This window comes from Mustela nigripes, chromosome 11 (genome assembly GCF_022355385.1).
Source record: "Mustela nigripes isolate SB6536 chromosome 11, MUSNIG.SB6536, whole genome shotgun sequence".
In the NCBI taxonomy this organism is placed as follows: Eukaryota; Metazoa; Chordata; class Mammalia; order Carnivora; family Mustelidae; genus Mustela; species Mustela nigripes.
In genome coordinates, this window is record NC_081567.1 from 13,872,072 (window position 1) to 13,882,583 (window position 10,512).

The 10,512-nt window shown below is 45.8% G+C and overlaps 1 protein-coding gene across 5 annotated transcripts in view; it reads right to left on the bottom strand.

The window, feature by feature from the left end:
- CALN1 (calneuron 1) overlaps positions 1 to 10,512 on the bottom strand; it is a 486,412-nt gene that overhangs the window by 160,075 nt on the left and 315,825 nt on the right. The window lies entirely within an intron of this gene.

Genomic DNA, 10,512 nt, shown 5'->3' on the forward strand with positions numbered 1-10,512 from the left:
CGCTGCACCTGTGTCCCAACACAAGCCTGTGATGTCCCACAGAGCTGGTCTCCGCTGACATCTTCAGCTTCACCTCCTACCATGCTCCCCATGCTTCCCAGCTCTACTCAAGCATGCCTCATGTCAGGGCCCTAGAACCGGTCATTGCCTCCCCTGGCGAGCACTGTACCCAGAGCTTGCACAGTGAGAAGCATCTCATGATCGAGGGGAGAGCCTGAATGTCACTTCCTCTCCATCTTCTCTTCACTCTCTGTTTAAAGGTGTCTAGTACCCACCCTGTGTGCCCTCTGTTGTAGTATCCTGTTCTATGTTATGTCATGGAACTAAATATATTGGCTGAGATTATCTGAGATTAGGATCTTTGTATTTAATGTCTCTCTTTCCCCTATGCCCTGCACTAGAATATAAATTCTGTGAGAGCAAGACACTTAACCTGTTATTTACAGCTATATCCATACTGGCCCAACAGGAGACTTCCCACAAGCATTTGCTGAATGGGTCAATCAATCGACTTAAGAATGAAGGACAGTATCAAAGACACACACACACACACACACACACACACACACACAGTCCACAGACAAAATGAAGGAAACAGAACTGAGGCATTCACCACTCTCAATCCAAGACAGACTAGGAAGATATAAAATAAACCAGGACTTTCAAGATTTTAATGCAACTATTAGTGGAAAGGGGGCATATAGTTCTTTCTCCTACTAACTGTGAAGGTACTTTACCTTGGTACCAAATGGCATTTGCGGAAAGTGAACACACCCCAAGACCCATTCGATGGGCACAGTAAGCAGCATGAAGAGATCACGTAAGTGGCATTCTATGACCGCACCGTAATAATAAAATGAGAAATTAGTAACGTTTATTTTGTCAGTGTCCTAAGATTCATTGTTTAGATACCACACCCAGTGCTCCATGCAATGGCGCCCTCCTCAATACCCACCACCCATTGTTAAGACAGTAGATTCTGAACATTTCCAGCAGAGGGAAAAAATTTTTCTTTTCTTATATCTATAGGAGAGGACCGATGTCAAACTTCCTTTAACAATCAATTCACAATATACGTAAGCCAGATCATCGTGACGTATGCCTTAAATTGATACGGAGCTGTAGGTCAATTATTTCTCAATAAAACTAGAAAATAAGAAAACTAAGAAGATGTAGTAGTGGTAAAAAGACACTTGTAAAGAAATTCTTAGACACTTCTGTGTACAATTCCATGTTCGTAAATTAAGTAACTTTAAGGAATTGGAAACTTCCAGAGGATAATATAAATTTTCAAAACAGACTAAAGAAGGGGCACCTGGGTATCTCAGCTGGTTAAGTGTCTGACCTCAGCTCAGGTCATGATCCCAGGGTCCTGGGATCGAGCCCCACATCAGGATCCTTGCTCTACAGGGAGCCTGCTTCTCCTTCCCTCTCCGCTGGTGCTCCCTTTCTCACTATCTCTCTCTCAAATAAATAAAGTCTTTAAAAAAAAAAAAAAAACAAAAAAACAAAAAAAGAGCTTGGGAAGATTCAGGGCCCTTAATGGCTCAGTCAGTTAAGCGTCTGATTCTTGATCTCGGCTCAGAGCTTGATCTCCGGGTTGTGAGTTCAAGCCCTGCACTGGGTTCCAAGTTACAATTAAGAGGAGCTCTAACACTACACTTACGGTGAGCACAGCCCAAGACATACAGAGATGTGGACTCAACACGCTGCACACCTCAGAAACCCGCAACAACAGGTTTAACAGGTGTTAAAACAAACAAACTCAGCAAGATTCTATTTGGACATAAGGATGAAGCCACTGGTGCAGCCCTTTTCTGAGAATGTGACCAGTGACCTTCTCCTCTTCCTGGCCAAGCTCACATGTCAGCCCATCCCTGCCACAGACTCAAGGACCAGTCATGAATTTATTTAGAAAGGGTTTTAAAAATTGTTTTCAATTTTTCCTGATTATAAATTCAATTTAGACTTTCATCTAAAGTGGGAGTTTTCAGCATAATCATTGGATATAAGGTGACTGACATGCTGGAGGGGGCGGGGGTCACGTGGGAGATTCGGGATGGCTCATGGCTGTGATTTGGATTATATGCCTTCATTCTCCCATCCCGACTCTGTGCTTTGGTTACCACAACAATGGGCCCGTGTATTAGAAACTCCACTTTTTTTTTAACCACTGAAAACGGTTGTTTTATAATACAATTTTGTTAATTTGAAGTTTTTTAATTTCATTGACTAATAACAGACTAGATCATACTGTCTAATGTAGAAATTTCAGGAAACAGAAATAGGGATCAAGAAAAAAATGACATTCACCTTTATTCCAATCCATAATTATGAACATTGTCAGAATTACTGCATTTTCTCCAGTGTTTGTCTATGCATATAACTGGACTGATAACGGATGCAGAACAGCCATGTAATTAGGCTGTGCGCTCAATCTCTACAGACCGTAGAGTGAAGACATTATTTTAAACACTTGTACAATATTCCATCTCTGTAAGTGCCTTTTCTACATCTCTAATTTCATATGACAGAGTCTTAGACATGGAATTGTTTTTAATTATAGGGTTTAACACTGGAAAAGTTGTAACTAAGCATCACCAGATAGCTTTCAGGAAAGCTGTACAATCCACATTTCTACCAGCAGTTTGCATTAGTTTGCTGACGCGCCCGTGGCGGCGCTGAGGGTCCCCTACTTCTATCCTTCTCCATCCGGTCTGACAGGTGACAACTGTTACTCAGTCACCACTTTAACATTTCTTAGATTCCTAGTGAGCCTGGACTGTCTTGGTGTGTTTGTTGAAATACGGAACAACGGACGGTTGCTCCTCACTGCACCATCTACCGTCCTGTTAGGCGTCCATGTTGTGTCAGCAGTGGCTCTCACATTTGTTTTCTTCTGTCAAGTGCCGTATTTGCCCTATTTCTTTGAAATATTCTTCAAATTTAATAGCTTAATACCTTTAAGATTTTACTTATTTGACAGAGAAAAAAAGAGAGTATGAGTGGGGAAAGGGGCAGAGGGAGAGAGAATGTCACGCAGACTCTGCACTGGGGCCAATCTCACGACCCTGGGATCATGACCTGAGCCAAAATCAAGTGTTGCACGCTTAACCGACAGAGCCACCCAGGTGCCCCAGTTTAAAACTTTTATGTATTACTGGGTATTTACCCCAAAGAGACAGATGTAGTAAAAACAAGGGCCATCTGTACCCCAGTGTTCATAGCAGCAATGGCCACGGTCGCCAAACTGTGGAAAGAACCGAGATGCCCTTCAACGGACCAGTGGATAAGGAAGATGTGGTCCATATACACTAAGGAGTATGATGCCTCCATCAGAAAGGATGAATCCCCAACTTTTGTAGCAACATGGACAGGACTAGAGGAGATGATGCTGAGTGAAATAAGTCAAGCAGAGAGAGTCAATTATCATATGGTTTCACTTATGTGTGGAGCATAAGGAATAACACGGAGGACATCGGGAGATGGAGAGGAGAAGGGAATTGAAGGAAATCGGAGGGGGAGATGAACCATAAGAGACTGTGAACTCTGAGGAACAAACTGAGGGTTTTGGAGGGGCGGGGAGTGGGAAGTTGGGGGAGTCAGGTGGTGGGTATTGAGGAGGGCACGGACTGCATGGAGCACTGGGTGTGGTGCATAAACAATGAATTCTGGAACACTGAGAAAAATAAAATTAAATGAAAAGAAAAGAAAAAAAATTAAATTAAAAGAAAAACTTTTATCTATGTTTCTTCCACTGCTTTAATGCATAGAAAGGCATTTCTGCTTTTGAAACTAGCTACCTATTGACATATGGTTTCCCTCCCTTTTAAAAACAGTTAAAACTTACAGACTAACAGTCAATCACACCCAAGAATAAGGATAAATAAAAGAAAACCCCCACTACCAAGGTCTAGATCAGACCAGTAAGTGGGACCAGATGCACGTCCCACATGCCAGGCTCCCTAAAATCTCAGTGGCTCACGGGCTTTCAACCTGGAGCAGGCGTCAGAGCCTCCCAAGGAGCTTACTCTAATGCAGGCTGCTGGCCCCCCAGCCCCGGGTTTCTGATTCAGCATTCCTGGGGTGGGGCGCCGACACGTGCATTTCTAACAAGTCCCAGGCGGTGCTGGAGCTGCCCAGTCAGGAACCACACTTCAAGACCCAGGGCCGAGGCTAATGGGTTCCATACTCCCTGTCTCACAGGTAAAACCGCTTTGGGGATTCAGGCAGTTGCTGTCAATCTAACAGGCCTCATGACGGGCCCCGCTTCTGAAGCTAGTTAGGTTCTGTTCGATGATGAAGATCTGGGGCACAGCAGTTTGGGATCCGAAACTCAGACAAAATACTGGGGGGAGAACGATCCTGCTGGTGCCAGATTTGATGTGAGGAGAGACTCAGAATGCAATTTATTCTTAACACTCAGTAAAGATCTTGGGTGTTTTCTAGATCTCAGCCCCATGCAACAAATGCCCCACAGGACAAGATTTCTTCTGTTTCTTCGTTTGCTTGACCTGCAAGCTTTACCAACAGTAAGCCTCGTGGGCCAGGTAATCTTTGGTTTTACAAATGAAAATATTGCAGATACTTAAGATTCTTGACTGAGCTGCATTTCCTTTCCTTTCATTTTCTCTTTCTGGTGACAGAATTGATGCGTGCCCACTGCTGAGATTCCGGAAAATACAGGAAGATGGGATCACTCATCCTACTGCACACGGCAAATCACTGTTAATGTTCTGATACATTTCTTTCCCATATTTTTGTGCGTAACAGATCTGGGTCATAATGTAGCTTTTTGTAGTGCCCTGTTCATAGGGCCCAAGCATGGAATGTCAAGTGCTCTCAGTTGCCCATGAGTCAAGAACTTTAAGCACACCTCCCTGCTCGTCTCGGCCAGGGCCCGGGGACGGGCACAGGAATGTCCCAAGCAAAAGCCTGGGACCCGGGCTGGGAAGGACTGGTCTTCAGGTCAGAGCACAGGTCGGCGACCAGGAGTCTGAGACCATAGCAGAGATGGAAAAGCAGGGAAGGCGTGAGACCAGAGCAAGGGTCTCGGATGGAGGGACAGAGGCCAAGCCTGGAGAGGTTCCTGTGGAACAGCTGCAGGTGCTTCACTACATCTGCTGCTTTTTCTCCCACCAGATGGGGAGGAGTGGACAGCCGGAAAGCAAGCCGAGCAGGCCTGGCGTTGGAGAAGTCAGCGTAGCAGCCCTTGATCTGGACCATATCTGGGGCTGGGCATCCCACACATGCTTATGTGAGGACAACTTACAGTGTCTTGGACACTGCACATGGCCGTGAGATTAGCGAGCTATGACAGTGGCCCGCTCGCATATGCATAGGCAAGTGAGGTTCAGGATGGTCAGACAATACTCTGGGGCATGCTCGGAACCCAGGGAGCCCCTATAAGTTTCCTGTTCCTTGACCCCCAGCTTCAGACGTGTTCCCGTACACCCGGTGGCATCCAGCGAACGGACCCATTTGCTCATATATTTATGTGTTTTATTTAAGACAGAAAGTCTAAACCAGTGAAGTCTTGACACATCCGCATTGTTGTGGCATATAAAAATCTGGTAGCGAAGGAGCCTTACGTGTTTTACCTGTCCTCCCAGGAAGACAAATCTGAGCTCTCCTTGCTAAGACGGACTCCTCTCTCTCTTCAGTGGGAGAAGAGTTTAACAGAAGTGCTGGCTGGACCCCGGGGCTGGGAGAGCTGTTTGATACGCCCAGATCCCTGCCACCATCCTCGCCCTGGCATGCTGTCTGCAAACTCGGTGAAGATCAGCTCTGTACAGGCCTGGAGGTCACGGAGAAGAGTAAGGTACTGCCCTAGTAACTCAGGTAAGCCTGTGACGCAGGAGCAGGGCTCTGTCCCCTGCCACCAGGGAGCATCTCCTGTATTCACGACTCGTTTTTTGGCTACAGGTGGCGTCACCGTGCAAAGCAGGAACGAATGGCAGAACAGCAGTGACTCGGAGGACCCCACCCCCTTGCAGGCGCTATCAACCCAAAACACCGAGCACTCAAACCACCCTGTCCTGAGTCCCAGCCCCTTCCAGCCTTCCCTGGCCTCCTGTCCACTGTCAACACACAAGTCCTAAGGCTGACTTCAAAACTGTTCCACATCTGCTCCCCAAGCAGATCGCTGCAGTGAGGGAAACACACAAAGTTCATGAATGAAGGGTGAGAATACAATAAAAATTTCCAGCAATTATTATTTGCTACATAAGAGAGAGGCTCTGCACCGGCTGCCAAGAAATCTAGGAGCCTCAACCTCAGAGGGCTGTGTGCCCTGGGAGGCCAGAGACCTTGAGGTCTGGCCCTCAGATCACGCTCTTTGGGAAGGGGTTTGTGTTTGTAGACAATTACATCCCACCTTCACTGATAACCAATTTCCTGCACAGAGCCAGCAGCTCTTAACTTTTAGGATGAGCACCAGCTGATAAAAAGCTGTTGAGCAGAATCCCAGTTGATTTTATTTTCCTCTTGGCACTGTGGGCTAGAATGCCAGTGAGGAGAGAGCACAGGGAAATGGTTTCAATTAGCAAGATGAGCCTCGTGCCTGCTAGGATCGCTTCTCAGAACACAGAACAGCCACGGTCACAGGTTTTCTCTGAGGTAGGAAGAAACCAAAGGCTGGGGAAAACCAAAGGCTGTGTGGCAATGTCAGACCAGAAGCTGAAGCCAATTACAGAGTCTTTACCCTCTGCAGTGGTCAGTCTCCAAGATGGCCCCGACGACTGATGGCTCTGGGTATTCGCCAGGAGGTGTTCCTCTCCCTTGCCGAACAGGAATGGCCGTGTACCCAAGAGCATGTTCCAGAAATGATGGAGTTTGACCTCCAAGAGGAGGCCGTACACAGAACCATCGCCTCTGCCTTGTGCTCTCTTGCATCATTTGTTTTGAGGGAAGCCAGCTGCCGTGTCATGAAGGTACTCAAGCAGCACTATGGAGGGGTCCCTGTGGCAAGGACCTGAGGCCTCCTGCCAACAGCCCATGTCACCTTGCCAGCCACATGGTAAGCCACCTTGAAGCACTTCCTCAAGCCCCAGTCGAGCCTTCAAATGATCACAGCTCCAGCCACCACCTTCACCGCCACCTCACAACAGAACCACTCAGCTAGCTGCTCTCACATTCCTGACCCACAGAAACCATGATATTGGACACATTTATTGTTGTTTTCTATTACAACCTATGGTGTAATATATTTTGCAGCAAACAGATCAGACATGCACCCTCCAAGTATACCATCCTACCTACCTATATCTGTAAGAAACCAACATCATATTAAAAAGTATTCATCATCATTAGTCATCAGGGAAATTCATATCAAAACCACACTGGGATACCAATTCTTACACCTGTGAGAATGGCCAAAATTAACAGGACAGAAGACAACAATTCTTAGAGAGGATATGGAGAAAGGGGAACCCTCTTATACTGTTGGTGGGAATACAAGTTGGTGCAGCCTCTCTGGAAAACAGTGTGGAGATTGCTTAAGAAGAAATTAAAAATAGAGCTTCCCTATGACCCTGTAATTGCATTACTGGGTATTTACCCCAAAGATACAGATGTAGTGAAAACAAGGGCCATCTGTACCCCATGGTCATAGCAGCAATGGCCACGGTTGCCAAACTGTGGAAAGAACCAAGATGCCCTTCGACGGACGAATGGATAGGGAAGATGTGGTCCATATACACTATGGAGTATGATGCCTCCATCAGAAAGGACGAATACCCAACTTTTGTAGCAACATGGACGGGACTGGAAGAGATTATGCTGAATGAAATAAGTCAAGCAGAGAGTCAATCATCATATGGTTTCACTTATGTATGGAGCATAAGGAATCACATGGAGGACACGGGGAGATGGAGAGAAGGGAGTTGGGGGAAATCGGAGGAGGAGATGAACCATGAGAGACTGTGGACTCTGAGAAACAGAGGTTGGGAGAGGGTTGAGGGGATGGGCAAGCCTGGTGGTGGGTATTAAGGAGGGCATGTATTGCATGGAGCACTGGGTGTGGGGCATAAACAATGAATCTTGGAACACTGGAAAAATAAAATAAAATTAAAATAAATAAATAAATAAATAAACTTGACTTCATCCCTGGTGGGAACCCTTGCCAGAGTCTCTTAAGTAAACAATCTTCTCCTTGCTAGAGTATCAGTACCTCCTGATACCAGTATCTCCTGCCTGGATATTCAGAGGCAGAAAGCTGCCGTTCCCCTGTTCCTCTCTAACATCTTCAACACTGTAGCAAAGTAAACACACACATATGCATGCATATGCAAACATTCGCACACACAGAGCTTTCTCTTATACCTGAAAAATCACTCAAGCACTGGGAAGATGCACTTTGTTCCCAGGAAGGACTGGATGCACGGAACCATTTATTCACGCTGTCTCCGAAAGGACAGATGGAGGGGGCAGTGTGGGAGGGTACAGCTGACTACTGAGAATTGATAGCTGTCTCTGTTCTCCTCAGCTAGTCATAAAATTCTGAGCTGTGTGAGGACCAGCAGGAGAGGAAACTTATGCCACGGTGTCCATGCATTCCTGCATTCATTTAAATATTTCAGGATACAATTTTCCCCCTTACTCACTTTTCCCCAACCTGTTTGCAGCCCCAGATGAGGAAGAGGGTCTTTAATATAAGGCAAAAACAGAGAACTTGCAAGCATCATAGTATGTCCAAATTATGCTAGAGGCAGTCAAGACAAAGAAGTATTTCCTTAATGTGTATGTGTTCAACTACGAAGAACCTGGAAGATGTGAGGTTTCCACTTTAGGGTCAGATTAAATACTGGGAGCTCCTTGCCCTCCAGGATGGGGGTCGGGAAGAACGCTCAGAGCCTAGAAGGCAGGTAGCATTCTTCCAGGCTACAGGTGGCGCGAAGGCAGAGGCAAAGGGAAGAGAGAGCACTCGGAGTGGGGAATAAAGCACGGCCCAGAAGAAAGAAATCAGACAGAGAAGGAACTCTGGAATGTTCACCAGAGTGGATCTGTATGGGCTGAAACCTGGCCTGGTGAGAAACACATTTCCCCATCTTTTTAACTACGTGTTCATTTTTTTTTTTAATTTCTGCCAACGCCTCTACCTATCTGTCCTTCCAAGTGTTGAGTCACACCTGAAGGGTTGCATAAGCAGTGAGATATTCTTGTCACTTGGCAGGTAGGACCACAGAGGTCCTGGGGAGAGTCAGGGCTGATCACAACCTCAGTCTGGGGAGGCAGTTTGGGGACACGTTCTTGTGTCTCGCTCTCCCCTGTCCTTGGATGTCTTCCAGAACCAGGTCCTGCCTCTCTGCTCGTCTTCATTTATGCAACTGCTCTTGATGGGCTCCTCCTTGCCAGTGATTTCACCCACCAGCTCTGATGGATAAGAAATCTGGACGTCCAGCCCCAGCCTCTTGTCCACGATCTGTCCCTGCAGGTAGCTGGGCAAAGACTTGCCTCCCTCTCTTAGTCGTCTGACCTTCAACTTACACTCAACGTGCCCAACTCAGAATTCAAGTCCACACAAAGACTTCTTTTCTCCATGACTTTATCCCTGTCATTCGGGAACCCTGGGATCATCTCAAGTCTTCTCTTCACTCAGGTCCTAAAACCATTCTGCCAGTGAGGTCTGAGGACTCTCCCTTCAACCCAACGTCTAATGACAGCCGTGCACACTGCCTCTACTCCATTCAAACCCATCGTGACAAGCCTGGAATACCCCTTTTGATCCTCTGTCACTTCTGGCCGTATTTCAAAATTTGAAGCAAGTACCTCCATTTCCCCAAGTCTTATCCCACCCCTCAAGATCACATCTGTCTCCTTTCTGGGACTGCTATTCATTCTCCTCAAAAAATAGTTATGGATGATCCATTGTGTACACCATGTGAGGAGCTGAGGATGCCTACAAATGATCAGTCTAGGAACCATCACACCAAGAATCGCTTCTGTGTTTTTTCTCTCTTCAGAGTGTTTCCCCACCCAAGTTCTTAAATAGCCAGGGCTGTGTCTTCAATGTCTTTTGTGAAAGCCACAGTGACAGAATGCAGGGCCCCTAACGTGCTCTAACTGAGTGCTTATTGGTTATATGCAAGATGGTAGAAGAGTAAGACCAGAAATACATGTCAATTGCAATGTTTACCTAGATTAAAGAATTATCTTTGGCTAAGAAAAAAAGAAAAAAACACATCAAGAAATTTTATAAACGCGCTATGCTGGAGTGGTGTTTTACGTGCATAACCAACAATTCAATTTAACGTGACAAAATATTCCCCTCAAATTTTAAAAACAGTGGTTGATAACATCTTTCCCAAATTCCATAGTCATGAACTGAGAGTCACATATTAAGACCAAAGAACTAATATAAAATTGATTCATAACCAACAATTCAATTTAACGTGACAAAATATTCCCCTCAAATTTTAAAAACAGTGGTTGATAACATCTTTCCCAAATTCCATAGTCATGAACTGAGAGTCACATATTAAGACCAAAGAACTAATATAAAATTGATTCATA